Raw genomic sequence first — 20,075 nt, 5'->3', positions numbered from 1 at the left:
CTTTGGACCAGAACCGGCGTTCGCTAACACACCAAGGGGACCAACACTGAGATGCCCGCCAATTCGTGGTATGTTTTGGGAGGCCGCTCTTGGAATCAGCCCGGCAATCGCCTCCCTAATAAAGGAATCAGTGACACTGTTCAAGTCCTTTTGCTAATACCAAATCACAAAAAAACAGCGCCTATAAAAGGAACGCTGAAATGTAAAAAAGCAGGCCATCCTTAATATGCGCAACTGAACACTTTTTTTCAACGCGTGAAGGCAGATATAGCGCGTTGTCTATCACAAAAACAAAAAAAATGCCAAGATGGGAGACATTCATCACTAACACCAACAAAGGTGATGTCGTGTTTACAATAAAAAAAATGAACCAGACATACACTTTTTATAGGGTAAAAAAGAGGGCACCAAGGGGTGAAGAAATAGTGCGACCTAAAGGGTTGAACTCTGCCGAAATGCGATAGTGGGGTGGCGCTTGCACGAACCTCCGAAACAGCAGAGGAAGGTGGCAGCGGCGGTGACGTCGAGAGTGCATTCGACCCTCAGCGGAAGTTCAAATTGCCGGCTGAAGCGGAGATCGTCACACCGCCTATTTCTGCAGCCGTGTTACCCTTAAAAAAACACAAGAACAACAGAAGTCAAATGTGAAAGTGCCGCATTTGAGAAAAAAAAAGAAACCAAAAGTGTGTGTCAAAACTCACACGCAATCGTCGGCTTTTTGCCTTTTAAAGTTGTTTTCTGGAGACAGCGTTGAGTGGAAAGCCCGAAAAAAAGCAATATGGAAGGCAGGCTGGAAGATAAAAACATGGCTGATGTTTTGAAAATCCTAAAAATTTCATTATTTTCACAGCTTTGAAGAAGCCTCCGCAGTGCACTTTTACCGTTCCCCGAGGCGAACGGCGTGCTGCAAGGTAGGCGTATGGAACCACTACATCGTATTCTTTTTCATTTTATTGTTGGCGTGAATCAAGCCAGCTGGGGCTAGTGTTTGCCTGGAATATTTTGGTGCCACCGTCTGAAGCTTTGTAGCATATCGTCAAAGCTCACCACAAGTTTGTGAAAGGTATGAAAAGGGCTTAGCTGAAGATTTTTGTTTTGCTTTTGCTTTGCTTAGCTTTTGCTTTAGAAAGACTCACTCAAGGTTTTTATATACAGAACGTATATGGCGATCCTAGAGTAATTACTCCCCACGTTATTCGTATTCCTTCGAGGTGAAAAATGAGCAATGGGAGGTAGAATCAAATCTGTGCAAGTAACGTTAACTCTACTCCTTCCTTACTATTTCAGTTGTTTGTGGTCTTATTTGCAGCCGTATATCATATTTTAACATAGATCGGGAAGGCAAGCGTATAACAATGTGTGATAACAAAGCCTACAGACTTTGGCAGAGACTTGAAATATCTAAGTACTCCATTAATGCTTTCGTTGTCTACAGCAACATCGACGCACTCATATGTATTCCAAGAATCTTAACTACTGAAAACGGTCTCATCTGCTCTTATTCCGGAAAGGCTCGTAGCGAGTATTGCTGCGTGAGACAAAGTGTGCAGCTGCAGAATACGTTTTCAATCGTCTGTTCGGTTTTGCAGTAATCGCACGTAAATGTGTACTTCAATCTGACGAAAAACGAGTACGCCTTTGCAAATTCAACACTTATACAAAGGTGACCCAATAACGTTGTTTCTAAAAGGTAGGCGTGCGAAAGCTGCTGTAGCTTCAATGAATGATGAAGTTCGTGTAGGAGGCACTTTTTGAACCTAAGGGATTACCAAAAAGAGTGTTTGTCAGATTTAAAATCAGCAAGTATAGTTGTGATCACTTCATTGATCCATGAAAGAACGATCGTAAGTATGCTCGAGTTTCTTCGTGGTCGCAAGGGAAAGCGATGGCGGGTCGTTTGCTATTTGTGGTATTATTACCACTAATTCTCGGGTAGCAAATCATATGAAGATGCTTTTCACAATTCATATACTAAGCACCAACTATTGTCCATTCATCGAACTAAAGGTAACTGACAACCATGAATATATCTTTTCATCAATTTGGCGACGGAAGAAAGATGTGATGTGTTTGCTTTTGAACAGTTTTCGAGAAATATGCTTTTCTGCTGAAGAGAACTAAGACACAAACTCAATTTGGTACATTTTTTGCGTCAATGAAACATTCAAATTAAGTGCTGGATTTCGCTTAGCTACAATACCTCGTTATGCACAGTTTATACAAGACGTGTATGTGAACACTTTCCGCTATACCTGGTGGCTGCTTTCTTTGAATTTGATGAAATAATAACGGCTTAGTTAACATATATTTTCTTCATTTGCGTTCTTTAAACAGCGGTGGAGAGAAGCACAGTTCTCACATAAGCACAAGTCTAGGCGCCGCTAAACGGAACGTTTCTTCGCCCATGCATCTAGAACACCTACATGCTGGCTGCGAAAATAAAATTTCTTAAAGGGCCACTCACCAGGCTCCCAAAATACAAAAAAAGAGAGCAATATTCTCTCCTGATATATGGTGGCCTTTTTGCGAACTTCTGTGCCGCCGACAGGAGTACCCATGACGTCTACAGCATATACATGCCCTAGATTTGTTGATATACGCGAAATATCACACATGATTCGTCTCCTTCCCTACTTTGCCATGCAGCCGCCCATTCGTTCTTCTTTGTCTCTCATGAATATTGCACACAATCAACCGATCAAACTTCATTTTGTGTGTTTACAACTGCGCAAGTCGCGATAACAGCGTGCAGCCGAGAAGCGCAAAGTTGTGATTGGCTCTAGCGCTTAGTGCTGGTATTGTTTTCGTGCATTCAAGAACTAAGGGGCGAGAAGTATGAATCCTGCGTATAAAGAAGAGGAGAAAATTACCTCCTCGTCTTTAAACGCAGGGTGGTGAGTGGCCCTTTAGGTATAAGCAGGTACCTATTTAAACAACGAGTGTCATAAGAGGACTACAAAAAGAGCCAAGATTCATTTTGTTGCCTCGTTTTTAATACAATTTCAAATTGTAATGTGAGTAGATCAAGATGTTCTTTCTCTGCTAGAACGTGCTAACGGTAAGTTTCAGGAAAGTTCACGAAAGAGTGAGAGTAATACTACACTAAAGAGGAGCCGTTCACGGCGCCACTATGACGTAACAATATGAAGCTTCTACTTGCACTTGAATGGTCGTTGCCTAAATAATAAACGTTTGAAAAATTAAGAGTCGTCATAGATTCCTGTATCCCCCGTTGTTGCATCATAACTAGCCCAGGTTCTCGAGGGCAAGCTGAAGCAACTTCACCTTTTAGTCATCTTCTAGCTCCCACAAGTTCATTTCAAAAACCAAAAACGTATTCAGACCTATTACGTAGAATCTAGCTGTTGGAACCTCCTCACATATTATCTAACAACTCTGGGCCGAGTTTTCCGGTAGAATAACAAGAAACTGAAAGATGATATAAGAACTGAGACTTTTGATTAACATGCAAGTGATTTTAGGCTCTGAAAAGCACTGAACCCTGGTGTCCTGTGTTTAGGAAATGGACATTATGCATTACTGCGGGTGACGAGTAAATGTTATAGAAGACACACTTCCTCAATAAGCAGTTAATCATGTTATAAACGTCCGAAAAACTATATTAGCTACTGGTGAACTAAATATTCAGTGAAATATTGTAAAGGTTTATTGTTTTTACGATTGTCATTCTTTACGACTTCTGCCATCTTGCTTTCAACTTTACAGACTTGTAAGAAAAACGATGGTGAAAAAAGTGCTGTCCATGTTTGCGCATATTTTGAGGACCCCCGAATACTTTTTTTTTAGTTTTAAGCTATTTGTGTCAAACCGTGTAGCAATATTTGCTCGCATCTTCTTTTTTATAATACCAGGGGTGGTAGGCCTTCACATGCCGGAAAATGCATGCTTTTACATTCTTATTAGAGCAAGTGTGGAGAAAGAAAAAGCTATGCAGATAAGAAACCAGAGGAATTAGGTTGAAGTTTGTCGAGCCGTTGACGGTGTATGCATAGGAAGCATGCATAGAACATAGAGACATATGTACGTAACAAAGAAATACACCATCTCCCGTAAACGGAAGCATGTGTAGATGCGAATCAGTGGCAGCTAACGCTTACACTTACGGTGGTGTTGATGCAGGCGCTCATCACGGCTTCGTGCGGGAGAGAAACGTGGAGCGGTGCAAGTGATGAACAGCTGTTTCCTACTGGAACATGCCAATCGCTGCCAAAGAGCAATTATAGACCGAAGACTGATCAGACACAGAGAACCGCAGTCCGCTTTTAGTTAACGCGCAGGCTCTGAATTTTCATTGTTCAAAAACGCACAGGAGAAATCTCTCACCAGCACTACCTTGGAGGTAAAGGTCCAGTGTCTGTATATACGGGGGGGGGGGGCGCAGTGAAAGGTTGTGCAGCTCGAGAAGTCTGCTTTTTCAATCATGAAACTCTCTAGCACACGCTGCCTGTGTCGGCGTAACGAAGAGAGAGAGGCGTGAGATAAGGAGAGTAGTAAGAGGGGAAGGGGACGCGCCTGTGCACCGGGCTGTAAGCGCCATGGGGCAGGAAGTCCAGAGGAGAAAGAGGCGTCGGCGTTGCGAGGTGAGAGAAAGGAAGAATGTTCATGCGTCGACGCCATCAAATCAAGCGAGCTCATAAGATGCTTCGCAACCAAAAACGTATATGGCTCTTTGGAGGAGCTATGGTAATGTTCTTAATGTGGTTATCATTATAGGCACTCAAAATTTTCAAATTCAAAACAAATGATTGGTGACCTTTTTATGAATATTTAAAATGTTTTGTTCCTTACCTATGTAGTTCTTTCGACTCACATTTCCAAGTCCAGCGTTTTTACTATCAGTTCATATTTCCAGGCAGCTTTTCTGATTTGGCAGATAAGGGTGTTGAAAGCTATACCATGTACAATGCTGGTATGAATTCCAATATTATTTAAGCGAACATTCGGTAGTTGTGGATTGCAAACTTCATCGACAGTTTACGAATGCATTGTAGAAGACTACGACGCCTTATTGCACTTTTTCAGCATCTTTGTATCTTGCACAATTTTTTAGCAAAAATATTTTACCCGGTTTAAAGCTCGTTACTTATGTAGCAAGAAACTCGAGGTGCTAATGCTCAACCAAAGAAAAACATGCTAATAGCCACACCGGTAAAAAAAACGATTCCTTTCAAAAAGCGAGTACCTGCGCAAGGGTGTAGAAAAAAAGAAGAGAGAAAATTTAATGCGGAAAGGCAGGGAGGTTAACCAGAAAACATATCCGGTTTGCTACCCTGCACTGGGGAAAGGGTAAGGGGAAAGGGAGGAAGAGAAGCACAAACACACATACACACACTCGCACACAGTAGTGTCACAATCGTTCTACGAGGCGGGTCGCTCGCAGAAACTTCATCAGCGCCTTCGTTGCTTTCTGGCGTGAAGCTCGATCTTTCCGACATTCCAAGATTGACTGCTCAGAAAATGGCTGGTCGTCGAGGCGAGCAAACACTGCTGAGAGGGACTGTCGCTGAGAGCTGTACTGGGGGCACTGACATAAAATATGTTCAATTGTTTCGTCATTGTCGCAATGGTCGCATGTAGCGCTGTCTCTCATTCCGATGCGGCAGGCAAAAGCGTTCGTGAAAGACACCCCAAGCCACATACGGCAGAGAAGGGTCGTCTCGGATCGGGGTAGGCCAGATGGAATAGTAAGTCGTAGGCATGGGTCCAGGCGGTGAAGACGGGTGTGGAGAAAACCGGGCGTATTCCGCATAGACCTTGCGACATCCTGCGCAAGCGTATTAATCTTTGCTGCTGCGTCGCTTCTTGATAGTGGAATAGGTTCCATCACTCCATTTTCGTGAGCATTCTTAGCTGCATTGTCGGCATGCTCGTTACCGATGATGCCGCAATGGCCTGGTAACCACTGAAAAGATATGTCATGTCCTTCGTCTATTAGGTGATGGTACAGTTGTCGTATTTCGAGCGCCAATTGATCTTGAGGTCCACGACGTAGAGTATTGTGTAGACATTGGAGAGCTGGTTTCGAATCAGTAAAAATGCTCCATTTTTGTGGTGTCTCTTGGTCAATCCTGCGGAGTGCGCTGCGGAGTGCCGCGAGCTCCACGGCTGTCGATGTCGTCTTGTGTGACGTTCTGAACTGGATGGTTTCGGCTCTTGCTGGGAAGATCACAGCTCCTGCCGATCCTCCAACAGTTGTCGAGCCATCCGTGTAAAGTTTGACATGATCTTTGTATTCTTCGTGTAGCATGAGTAGAATCATCTGTTTTAAAGCTGGCGCCGAGAGCTCCGCCTTCTTGCGAATCCCCGGCACTGTCAAGCGCAGTTTTGGTCGGTCCAAGCACCAAGGAGGTGTTAGTATCCGTTCCGGAGGTGTGTAGACTGTTGGAAGGCACTCACGGAAAGTCAATACTCTCTTACAGAAGGAGGCACTCGGTCGATCTTCTGGAAGCGAAGCTAGGTGGTGGGCAGGGGCGCGAGCAAGGTGTCTAATATGAGCTCTAAGCACCTCCAAAGTAATGTGCACTGTGGCCGGATGATCTTTGGCGATTGCGATGGTTTCCGCTGTTGATGTACAGCGTGGTAATCCAAGACAAACTCTGAGTGCCTGGCCCTGGGCGTTTTCTATTGTGCGTATACTGCTTTTGCAAGCGTTCGTCAGAACCGGCAAGCTATACCGCAGGTACCCCAGAAACAGCGTTTTGTACAAATGCAACATCGCGTGCACTGATGTGCCCCACGTTTTGCCTCCGAGGAACTTGAAAAGTTGTGCGATGGCCGTTAGGCGCTTCTTTAGAGTGGCCACATGGGGACTCCAGCAGAGATTTCGATCGATCGTGACCCCCAAAAACCTGTGGGTCCTGGCGTAGCAGACACTGTGTCCATTGATGGCGATGGGATATGACGTCATTGCCTTCCGCGTGAACGCGACCAGCGCCGATTTCTCAGGAGAAATCTCGAGGCCTTGTTCTCTAAGGTACGCCGATATTGAATTCGCTGCTTTCTGGAGTCTCGCACGTACCTGAGGACGTGTTACACCTGATGTCCAGGCACAAATATCATCTGCATAGAGAGATATCTGCACGGAATCTGGTAGGCGTTCAACGAGACCGATCAGAACCAGGTTGAACAGTGTGGGGCTCAATACACCACCTTGAGGAACACCACGGTGTGTATAATGTTCAGAAGTCGGCCCATCATCAGTTTGCATAAACAATGATCTCATATGTAGGTAGCATTGGATCCAGCGGTACACTCGCCCACCCAAACCAACTGACTCGAGGGCGTCAAGTATGGCTTCGTGAGAAACATTGTCATATGCTCCTTTGACATCTAAAAATAGTGCGACAGATAACCGTCTGCTCATTTTCTGGTGTTGTACGTAGGTCACCAGGTCAATGACATTGTCAATGGAGCTCCGAAGACGACGAAAACCGGCCATGGCGTCTGGATATATTCTATGGCGTTCTAGGAACCACTCGAGTCTGGCAAGGATCATTCGCCCCATCAGCTTCCCTACGCAACTAGCCAGCGCTATTGGGCGGTATGATGTCAGCTCTAGAGGCGATTTTCCAGGTTTGAGAAGTGCAACCAACCGGCTTGTTTTCCACTCTCTGGGGACCGTTCCATCTCTCCAAGACTCATTGAATACTTCCAGCAAAGCACTTCGTGCTCGATCACCGAGATTGCATAATAGGCGGTATGATATGCCATCCGGCCCAGGCGATGACAATCGATTGCATGAAGCAAGAGCCACATTCAGTTCTTCCATTGAAAAAGGCAGGTCCAGGTGCGGGTCAAGTGAATGTGGCGTGTAATCAGCAGTAAGGGCTTCTGTGCAATTTGGTGGGCCCGCAATCTTCCTACAAAAATCTTCCGCTACCTCGATATCCCTTCTATTTTGGAAAAGGGCCAAGGCTTTAAACGGAAAACGTTGTTGGGGAAATGTGCGTAGGCCTCGCACGGTTCGCCATATTTGAGAAAGCGGTTTGCGAGGGTCTAGACTCGCGCAAAATTTCGCCCACCGTTGAAACTCCAGTTTGTCTATACGACGCTGGATCTTCTTTTGCATGCGCCTGGCCATCCGTAGATCTTGAATGGATTTTGTGCGTCGATATCTACGCTCCGCACGCCGACGAGTCGCACGGAGTCGCTCTAACTCCATGTCCGTTTCTGAGGGCCTTGAAGAATATGCCAGCGTGCGCATCGCACTCTGCGCTGCTTGTTTGATCGCTTGCTCAATGCCAGAGGTTAAGCCTTTTTCACAAGCGTGTTCAATGTTGGTTGTGAATGCTGAAAGATCGATCTTCCGTACGGTTTTCGGCGGGTGGTCGCTAGCAAAGCCTTCGATGGTGAGATAACTGGGGATGTGATCGCTACCATGTGTCTCGATGTCTAAAAACCACTTAACGCTTGTGGCAAAGCGACGTGACACGAACGTCAAGTCCAAACAGCTGCTGTACGTTGATCCTCGTAGAAATGTAGGGCTCCCATCATTAAGTAGAGACAGTTCATGAGTCGATACAAATGAAGCCAGCCTCCGGCCCGTGGTATTGACTTTTGAACTTCCCCAGATTGGGTGGTGGGCGTTGAAGTCCCCTATAATTATCCACGGATCCGGGACGCTCGAAAGAATGTCATCCAGTCTTTGGCAATCAAAACGGGCTGAGGGAGATAAGTAGACACCTATTAATGTGAAGGTGAGGGTTTTCTGCTTCACAGTCAGGCAAACATATTGGTTCTCATCGTGAGGCGGCACAGGTTGAATGATGTAGGTAAGCTCCCGACGAATATACACAATGACCTTGCTGCTTTCGTTTCGGGTTTTGGACGGGATTGATTCGTAGCCAGATAGCCTGATCGGGTTTGATAATTTCGGTTCACATATTACGATGATTGGGAAAAGGTTAGAAAACACGTACTGACGAAAATCGGAAATCCGTGATCTAAGTCCTCTTGCGTTCCACTGGATGACTGATGCTTCTCTGACGTCTTTGCGGAACGATTGTTGATCTCCTGCCATGACTCTACGCGAGGGAGGCGAGGACTGGGCTCAGCGCGTCCAACACCTGTAACCCGCTTCGAGCGGTTGGAGTTCCCAGGCTTCTTAGTATGTCTGCCATGACAGCGACGAGGGATCGTAACATCGGGATGATCTGTCGATCGACCCTTGACACATCCTCAACGGAAGTAGACTCGGTGGAAGGTGTAGGGCGGCGAGGCCTCGCAGGAGGCTCCTTTGCAGGCTGTGTACGCGGAAGCGTAGGCCACTCATCCGCAGCTGTGAGCTTCTCCACTTCTTTTCGCTTCGTGCTTACTACTTCACTCGTGCTCGGAGGAAATGGGTTATGCGCAACACTCTGTCCTCCACGCCTCCGTCGGCGACTACGTCGCCGCCGTACCCTTTCAGCAGCCTCTCTGTGGGTTGAATTGTCCCTAACCATTTGTTTGATAATGGCGATTTCCTTCTTAATCCGAGGGCATTCCTTGGATGCAGCATCATGCGGACCATCACAGTTTCTGCACTTCAGACTTGTTGCCCGACATGCGTCTGCAGTGTGCGGCTCAGCGCATCGGGGGCATACTGTGGTGTTTGTACATACACTCTTGATGTGACCAATTTTCATGCAGTTATGGCACTGGAGTGGTTTAGGGACAAATGGTCGAACAGGATGTCGGAAGTGTCCCACTTTGACATGCGACGGAATGGAATCTCCTTTGAACATTATCTTTACACATCGGGTGTTTCCGAGGCGAAGTACATTCGCGATGAGAACTCCTTCGTTCGCTGGTTTTATGAGAGTTGGGAGGTCTGAGTTTGCTATGGCCAAATCAATGTCGTAGATTACTCCCGCCGTGCAGGCACCGTCCATTGGAATAACCGGTCGTACTTTGATGCCTCCCAAATCTGATACTCTGCAAAGCTTGTCTATGGCGCTGGCAGTCATTGTGTCCACAGCTAGAATATTCTTCCGCGTGTTCACCCGGATATCCTTAATGTCGTTTGGTGCTACCCCCTCAAAGTACATAGAGAGAGCTTGCCTGTTTACTGCTCGAAGGCTGATGGAGGAGTCCTCAGGCATGAAGAGGATGGTGTGCGGCCAGCATTCTCCTTTTGACTGAGACGTTAATGTCCCTGCTGGTGAAGACGACTTGATACTTCTTCTTTTGGCCTTCCTGCTTCTCACGGTCTCGAAGTCGTCATCCGACGAGTCGTCGCCAGTGGCCGAGTACAGTTCCGTGTCCTCGCTGGTGCTCGAACAGGTGCTTCGTTTCCGCGACGAGCTTGCCAAAGGTGGTCTATGGTCGGACATAGCCGCAGAAGGCTCCACGTCCACAGCCATGATGCAGTGACTATCACCGTTGGCCTCACTGGTTCTGGGCCAGGCGCGCTGATTTACCGAGGAGCTCGCCATAGCAGACCTCTGGCTGGGCGGACCAGTGGATGACTCCGCGTCCGTCGCCTTGGGGCAGGGAGCAGCGTCTCCCGTAGAAAGCGAAAAACTTGATAACAATGCTCGGAGCCGAAAGCAGAAGCGTTCTATGAAGAGACACTTCGTCGTCGTCTCCGCGCAAGGGTGTATATTGTATTGTTGTCGTGGTTCGTTTTCGCACCACGGAGTTTCCTGCCTTGGTTTGTCACAGATATGCGCAAGGGTGTATATCTGTGACAAACCAAGGCAGGAAACTCCGTGGTGCGAAAACGAACCACGACAACAATACAACGCTCGCATCAGCAAGCGACATCGCTTTTCGCTTTGTGAGAGGCCTTCCTTTTGGCCAAGTCAGACCGCATTTGCACATGAGTAAGCCTGTGTCAGGAACAATTCATACCACAGTATAAGCTCACCTGATACTCTGAAAGGTTAAATAAGTATTCCAGAACAAACACTCTCGTACAGCGGCATATAAAGAGAGAGCAACACATTTTTTTTCTGTGTATTACTTATCGCTTGCGCACTTCTGTGACATCTCGTGTTAGGAAACACAAGCAGCATATCGAAAAAAGCAACTTCTGAATAGACATATTTGGGCCAAGAAAGTAAACAAATATATGCGCCTGTCAGCAGCTTTTCTTGCAGTGCTTCGTTCAGAGCCACGTCGCCAAAACTGCGATCACGGCAAGGTGAAACTACGTGCCATACAGGCAGGCTTGATTGCAATTCTCGATGCATATATCAGTGAAACGTTTCCTTCAGTGATTTTTATTATAGCCTACAGGAAGTATTTATGATGATAATCTAGACACGAGACATTAAAAAAATCACAGGCGCAGAGCCGTCTAGAAAAGGCAGGCCACATGCATAATGTCCCAACTGTGTTTCCTCAAACATGAAGTTTGTTGTGCCCTATATATCTAAAGATATATATTTTGTGTTTCAGAAACACGGACTTAGTTTCACAGTCCCTGCGAACTCAAACGAAACATAACAACATTACCATTCAGAGTGGAGACATGCGGTAACTTACAAAGTTTTGTAACTCTCCATCTATCACGGTTGTTATGCTTCTTAAACTCAAATATCGGCCCGTTTTATTTCACAGTGCGTTATTCAGTTATCTTGTTGAGTGACATGGTATGCTGGTCGCACTTTAAAAATAGCAACCTGATAATAATAAAAATTGTGGCAACGCCTTTTGTTAGCTTTATTTTATGAAACTTGAAACCGTTTTTCATTAATTTTGATGTACATTTATTAGAACCTGCGCATATTAGTAGGTTGAATATTTTAATGAACTAATTACAGCAAACTTTTCTTAAAATAGCACCTGCTCTTCCTCATATTTCCCACACCACATGTCCGTGTGGCTCAGTATTTGAACCCTTCGAAACTAGGATCGATATTTCTGTTTAAAAATTGTTGGAAGTGGGGCATTACCAACTGATAACTAGGCATCATGACGTTTGTCCACGACGTTGTTCCAACAAACGTGTATTCACCGCAATAATATGCGTGGTCTATCTCAAATCAATCATCATCAAAACTGCTTATGCGTCACAGAAATTTGGTAAATCACTCAATGCACAAGTAGCACTAAAAAAAGAGAGATAACATTTAGCCCAACATATGGCGTGTGCTTTACCACAGTGAAACAACTATCACGTGATACCTTGTGGTTACGAAAGGTGGTGTCTCTACTACGCCCTGCAAAGCTTAACAAATGATTTTAGTGAATAGAAGCATATCTGAGCATATAACATATCTGAGCACATAAGTGGAGGCTTTTTATAATAATAGCTGTATAAAAGTGTGGTATAGCTAAGGCGCGAAACAAAAAGAAAACGACACGTCCACCAGACAGGTCAATAAAGAGTGTTGAATTGAGAGCATGCGGCACAACTTATCTAAAAAAAATGTTCAATACGTAAAGATACGTTCGCTTGACGATTGGAATGCCAACAGCTTCGCAGTTTCATCGGTGTCAGTGAAGCGAAGCTGGTTCAGTTTTTTTCTATATTCATACGCTTGTAACATTTGAAAAAGGAGTAAGAATTAGGAAAATCAGGCAGACCAGACTCCTTTTTCCTCGGTCTTCCGTGAGCTGTGAGCATGCTGCCCAATGATGTGATGTGCTAAATAAAAGTTCGCATTACGATGTTGCTAGATACTGTAAGTGCTACGAATCATTGAAATATTGTACCGGCTTTCTGTGAGAAATGAAGCGTCTCCGCCACAGAAACGGCAACTTTCAAAGGCTTCAGAAGTTGCGGCCTGCATACTTAACGTCTTGATAATATTTTTTTTCTGAAGACACTACGCCACCGCTTGTTAGAAGTCACGCGTAGTCTGCCCAGTTCAAATAGTGTCAAGATTTCTTTTGTAAAGCGACAAATTTACAGCATCTTCGTGATCTTAATACGCTAGGGTGTCAACGCTACCAAAAAAAAGTGGGGAACAAGACGCCTTTCCCGCGAAACAATCACCATAACGCAACTTTGAGGAGAGGGCAAGAAAGTAATGTGGGAACGAAATTGTTCCTCTCTTTGTAACTGCTAAAAGTACAGTGTTAGAACTCTCGCCGGTTCGTTTACACACTTTGATTTCTCGTGAAAAGTGCTAGTTATATGCTGCTCGGTGAGTTAAGTATTCCACTCAAGTCGTGCATCTCTCTCTCCTCAGGAAAAGGAGAAAATGTTACGTGAAATAAAAGAAATATCTGAAAGCTAAGCGCAGCACATAATCTTGTACGCGCATGAGTAAAAATTAAAAAATTGGCAGATCCCACGTACAGTGGGAATCGATGATATACGAAGCACGAATGAGAAATGTTGATATGTCTTTTTAAAATCAGCACAACTTTACGAGGTGGAGACAAATGATGCCGTAAATAATTTTTATGTCATGATTATCATATTTGGATGTTGTTGTGAAGTGCACTTCCGCCGACGTTACGAAGGGCGCTCCGAAATCTCACTGCTGCAACCACTGTTCCGAAAGACGGCGACGCCAACACGGTCCCGAAGGCGCCACTGCTTCGAATTCTGCCGGGAAGGTCACTAGCCGTTTGGTAGCGTAGGTCTCTCAGCTCGCGACTGCTTCTGCGCTGAGCTGATAGACGAGCGGACGAGACGACGGTGAGTTTAAACAAGGTTTATGTACAGCATATATACAGAGGCGTTACAAATTCGGCACTGGGGCCGACAGAGACTCGAAGAGCCGAGCTCTCCTCTCTAACACATAGGTCTGCTCTCAAATGGGTCTGCTGTCAAAGGGGGTCTCCCGACGCGCCGCAGGGCTTCTTTTATATGCACTGGGTTCAACCCAAATGTTCAACCAGAAGCGCCGCTTGTCGTGAAGCCAGACTCCTCCAATGGGGTCGCCGCTGGGCCGCGTCCTTCTTTCTCATCAAATCTGGAGAGGCTGCGCTGCAGGTGGCTGAACCCAAGGACGAGTGACGTCGCCGCGCATTGCGTCAGCCGCCAGACAGGAAGACGCCGGTTATTTACTCGACGGGCTCGCGGCTGAGATGACTCACTGCACGTGCGCGCCAGAAAAGCGCCGTGGCGTGATGACGCCGTATAGTTGTTGATCGCGTCAGGCTGGCTCGCGGGCTGGCCTTGACACAGATTGCCTTTTTCGGAGGCACGGACGCTCGCTGTGGACTCGCAGGCATAACAATGTGTCGTTTACCTGCGCAATCTACTGACGTCACGTGATACCGAATTCAGTATATGTGGAGCTAGCGAAACGGCCACAAGCACACATTGAGCGTGGTATGTTGACATGCTCTTACATGACACGCGTGTCAAGATTATCATGTTTGCACCAGTCATATATTTCGTCATTCATTGACGTCACTTGAAAAAAAGTTGGTATATCTGGAGCTAGCAAAATGGCCACGAGCGCATCATGAAGGGCCCATTATACTCCAATGCAACGTTGACGCGCGCGCACGCTGGGCACAGCGACGCTACGCTAGCAAAACGCGAGCACTCTATAGTCTCACGCCAGGCGCGACCAGCGTCCGTCGGCGCTACCCGACGGCCACCGGCGCAAAATTCGACATGCTACACTTCGCGCCGATGCGTTACCCAGACAACACTGCGTCTCCTACTTTTCGTGACAGAGGGACGCCGGACGCGCTGAATCGCACATACGTCTAGAGTTCCAACTACTGGCACGCGTATGCTCACGTCTACGCGTCAAAAGCGTCAAAAGCGTCAAATGCGCCTCTCGGCGTCGGCGTCGGAGGGGCATACGAGAGGAGGCGCGAGGGATCAAGCCGGGCTTGATATTTTTGCACGCGTACGCTACGTCACCATGCGTACAGCGGCGCCAACCAACCAGGAGCTGCGCGCCAACCAACCAGAGGCCGCGATGACTCCGAATGCTGTGCCTAATGGCCGCCACTTTGAAGGCACCCCCGAGTGCTGAAAGCAAGTATGGAAACTACTCCAAACGTTCCTGGATGACCGCTTCGTAATCTAGAACGACAACGAAACGACGAGCGACTGCGAGTGCTACCAGCGTGACGCGGTTTCGTGCCGAGTTCGAGCGACACCGACAAATCCAGCGAATGCCAGCCGGCTATGCTAAAGCCGGTCCGGTGTGCGATCGTCGGCCGAGCAGAAGGAGCATGTTGGTGTTCTTGTGCTTTGATCTGTGACTTTCTGTGCTAAAAACGAGTGTAAACAGACTTCGGAGGTTCGAAGGTTTGAGCGTGAGCCCTCGCCTACCGCGGAGGCAATTCAGATTGGTTTCATCTGCATCCAGCGTAGGCCTCTACCATCTAGTTCGTATGAGCCAGCACATGCGAGGAACATCGGCTGAAAAAAAAACTCTACGGTAGTTTCTGTCGCAACATAGCATCATATACGACGCCCGAAATATGCGTAGTTCATACGGAGGATTTTTTATCTGCACTGTGTTTGTTTTCAACATCGGTATTCATCATCGCTGAAAGCGAACCTCACACTAGTCAACACATTTCCGCGATGTGAAAACGTACGTACTTATAGAAGTGTATTTGCGGATTGTACGACGCTGAAACATTTGTTGGCTTCGGTGCAAATCGTTTTCGTGTGTTGCGAAGCTAATAACAAGCGTGCGCTGGTTGGTAGCAGTGTGAGGTTACTTCGTGTCGGGTACCATCAACGCTGAAACATTCAGCTGTCAGTGGTCTTATTTCCATTCACGTACAAGATGGTTCCCAACATTGAATATTTCTATGTGTTTCCAAGAAATCCTTCATTTCTGTTCAGTTTTTTAGTATATGCATTAACTTGGATTATATATATGCATGCACTTAAGCATATTCAGTTTAGTTCTGTTGGAAAACTTGCCAAAACTTTTTTACGGTGCTCTGGTGCAATCCTCTGATCGGTATCTGTCCCATCCAAAATTTTTGGCATGCTTTATTGCATTATAGGGTATTTTGATAATTGGTGACATGTGAAAGCCACAGTGCTTGGCTGTAATCTCAAAACCAATGTCTGTCTCATCAAGAAGTGTCAGATGCATTTTGTAGGTGTTAAAGGATAATAAAACTACCAGCAAAGTGGTGAAGTCTTTAACACAGCACTGATCTGCAATCACCATCCAGCTTAGAAGTCATTTGTAGAGGTCTCTAACACAGTCAAATAAAGTTATCGAACACTGGATTGATCTACTTGGTTTGATTCCTAATACCAGTGTGTCTGACTTTTTGGAGGCACTTGTATTATAATAATGTCCTATTTCTCTCGTTTATTACAGGGGTACACTCAAAGGTAGTGATATCTGTTTACCTTGGCACACTTAATGTGATATTACTGTTTAAATCCTTTCATTTTGTATATATGTACGCCACTTTTGCAGTAGCCTCACATTGAGCTGCCGTATTTAAAATACATAAATATACCATCCAAAAGTGTTCCACGCTGTGCTTGGTTCCAATCTGGTCACTAATATCTGTTGCATCATGATGTGTCGGGTGTGTTTTATTGCATTGGAGAACATTTTGGCTGCCTTCCATGAAGGGTTCAGTTACAGTATTATGACCGATATCTGTGACTTCATGAAGAGTTGGGCGTAATTTGTCGTTTTAGAGAATACTTTGACTAAAGACAACGTCCAGAAGCCTTTCATACAGGGTTCAGTTCCAATATTCTGACCGATATCTGTGACTTAATAAACAGTTGTGCGTCGCTTGTCGTTTTAGAGAATACTTTGACTGTAGACAATGTCCAGAAGTCTTCCATTAAGGATTCAGTTCCAATATTATGACCGATATCTGTGACTTCATGAACAGTTAGGTGTAATTTGTCGGTTTAGAGAATACTTTGACTAAAGACAACGTCCAGAAGCCTTCCATACGGGGGTCAGTTGCAATATTATGACCGATATTTGTCACATCATGAAGTGTCAGGCACAGTTAGTTGCATTAGAGCACATTTCGACTATGGAAAATGCCCGAAGGCATTCTACGCAGTATTTGGTTCCTATCTTATGGCCAATATCTGTTGAATCATTAAGAGCCAGGTGCGCTTTGTTGCATTAGAGAAAATTTCGAACACACACATCAGCGGAAAGCCTGCTACTCTGGCCCCAATTGTAGTCTTATGACTGACTTAAATCTGTCAGATCATGAAGTTGCAGGCGTGATTATTAAGTTGACTGATATAAAATATGCTGTGTATATATACTGAAGGTACCAGCATATTCAAGATATTGTTAGTAAATTTGGTAGTGCAGGTATAGAAACCCGGTGGTTTCTAAACTTGATCAGGAGGGCAGCCGCCGCCTCATTCACCGCAGAGAGGAGGGGGGGGGGGGAGAGCTCAATGTCAACTCCATATATTAACATAATAGGGAGGGGACGCTAAGTCAGTCCCGGAGAGGGGCACTGGGACAAACTTTGCCCCCCCCTCCCACCTTAAGGAGAACCCTTCACACGCCTATGATTGACGTACAGTATGCTAGACGCGAATGTTCATTCGCGGGAGCGGCGCACGCACCGATGTTGATTTCTGGTGCATACCGCTGTAGTTACTTTGGGCACAGAAATGTCAATTACTTCTAAAGTAGTCTAAACTGTGGTGGGTGAAGCACTATCAATTTTTTAACTTGTTCTCATATCGTCTAAAAAATATAAACCCGCTCCAGTTAAGAACGTGGCGTTCTGTGCTGAACTTGGACAGTTCTAAGCCAAAAGGTCAAGCAACATTGTGCATTGGCCTTGGACGCGTGGGCGTTAACGTGGTTGACACGTGTCAGGGGTTGCGCGCCCTTTTCCACCACAGACGCGACTAGACGCTTCTGACATACGCGTGCCAGTGGCTGGCACTTAAGCAACGCAGCGCGGCGCGCGCCTGCGAGTATATGGCATGCCCGCGCCTGGCGTGGCAACACCGGCGTGTCGTGACGAAATGAATGCCGGCGAGCACACGCACCGCGTCACGTCGAAATGTATTGGTGCCTTGACTGTGACATGTAGTCATGTTCTCACGTGACACGCATCTCATGATTATCATGTTCGCACCAGTCACTTACCTTTGTCATCCATTGGCGAATACCAAATTGCGCATATGTAAAGCTGGTGAAACGGCTATGAGCGCATCATCAGTGTGGCATGTAGTCATGTTGTTACATGAGACGCATGTCATAATTATCATGTTTGGATGTGTCATTTACTTATGTCGTCCGTTCGCGTCACGTAATACCAAGTTTGGTACATATGAAGCTAGCGAAACGGCCAAGAGCGCATCATGAGCGTAGCATGTAGTCATGCTGTTACATGACACGCATCTCATGTTTATCTTGTTTGCACCAGTATCATAACTTGATCATCCATTCACGTCCCGCAATACAAAATTTGGTATAGGTGAAGCTGGAGAAGCGGCCGCCAGCGCATAATGATAGTGGCATGTAGCCATGTTGTTACATGACACGCTTCTAATGATTATCATATTTGCCTCAGTCACATACCTTCGTCATCCATTCACGTACTGCAATACCAAATTTCGTATATGTGACGCGAGGAAAACGGCCGCGAGAGGCACCAGCAGCGTGGCATGTAGTCATGTTGTTACAAGAGACGCACGTCACGGTTTTCATGTAAGGGTCTGTTGCTTATGTTCGCCATGCAATCATACCATACCATGTACCAGTTTTGCGACATGCCATGTCAACGAAACCCCCGCGAGAGCTGCAGGACTATAAAATGGAGATCCTAATATTCATGACAATCAAGTCATGATTTCCATGTTATGATAAGTCAAATATGTTCTTCATACAGTCATGTTATGCCATACCAAGTTTGGTATCGATACCAGTATCGCAACGGCCACAAGAGCTAGAATTCACCGCCGGCTAGATAGATAGATAGATAGATAGATAGATAGATAGATAGATAGATAGATAGATAGATAGATAGGTAGATAGATAGATAGATAGATAGATAGATAGATAGATAGATAGATAGATAGATAGATTGATAGATAGATAGATAGATAGATAGATAGATAGATAGATAGATAGATAGATAGATAGATAGATAGATAGATACGCTCAATGTCGCCAAAGTTCGCTAAGAAATGGTTCCCATAAAAAAATGGCAGCATATCCAAGGAGTGAATTATGGATAGTGGGTCGAAGCATCCGTACGTCCATTCGTTCTTGCTTCTGTCCATTCATGCGTGCGTCTGTGTGGCTGCCCGTGCGTACATCCGCCCATCCGTGCGTGCGTCTGTTCGTGCATCCACTCGTTCATCTGTGCGTCCGTCCTTGTTTTCGTCCATGCATCCGCTCCTGCGTGCGTCCATTCGTCCATCCGTCCGTGCAGCCATCCGTGCGTCCATCCATGCATCTGTCTGTGTGTCCGTTCGTCCACCTATTCAACACTCCAATTACCATCATCTCGCATCTTTTAATCATATATTCCTCATATAGAAGCACCGCCATCCAGCGGACATTCCAAGGACTGGACGAGAGGAGACACACGCACACTTTCTTACGGATTGCGGTTCGTATCTACTTCCCACCTTTAACCACCTCGAGTTCATTGTATATACTAGTTCACTGTATTTATGGCACTGCGGCCCAACGCTCGCTAAACCTTTCTAAAACCTAGAAGGTTACGCCCAGCGAGTATAACGTAGCACCCCTTTCTTGTCTTCTGTGCGTTGTTGAACAATAGAAAATTCCCAGCGTGCACGTTAAATAAAGCCGATTTTTCCTGTTTCTCATCCCCTCTTAGCAGCCATTGGCATGTACATTGAGCACTATCTTTTATTGTTCAACAACGCACAGAAGAAATCTCTCACCGGCACCACCTTGGAGGTTAAAATGTTATACCTGTTACACACTACTACAACGGCTACGAGGGACGAACTGGGGCCACTATAAGAAGCTTCGCCCCTAAAAACATACGGAGAAAGAAACGTGATCTTGGGTTTATCAAACAGGTTGGCATCGCGCATTATACGAGTGCCAGAAAAAAGTTTCTTTGCATGTTTCATTACGAAGAGCGTGAAATTATTTTCTGCATCATGCGTTCAAGCTATCATGCTTATTTTCGTTCCTGTTAGTTCGAGGATTTCTCCAGTGCACTGGCCTCACTGCTCAGCGCCTCGTACG

At 45.9% G+C, this 20,075-nt stretch overlaps 1 long non-coding RNA gene across 1 annotated transcript; it reads right to left on the bottom strand.

The window, feature by feature from the left end:
- Window positions 1–381: 381 nt before the first annotated feature.
- LOC142786774 (uncharacterized) lies at window positions 382–4,348 on the bottom strand. Its single transcript, XR_012889154.1, has 3 exons — window positions 4,125–4,348; window positions 702–790; window positions 382–611 (listed from the first exon to the last, which is right to left on the bottom strand). It is a non-coding gene; the product is annotated as an uncharacterized LOC142786774 (long non-coding RNA).
- Between the last annotated feature and the right edge of the window lie 15,727 nt (window positions 4,349–20,075).

Source organism: Rhipicephalus microplus, chromosome 2, assembly GCF_043290135.1.
Source record: "Rhipicephalus microplus isolate Deutch F79 chromosome 2, USDA_Rmic, whole genome shotgun sequence".
Classification (NCBI taxonomy): domain Eukaryota; kingdom Metazoa; phylum Arthropoda; class Arachnida; order Ixodida; family Ixodidae; genus Rhipicephalus; species Rhipicephalus microplus.
The sequence above is the reverse complement of the archived record's forward strand: the minus strand, read 5'-3'. Positions and strand labels throughout refer to the sequence as shown.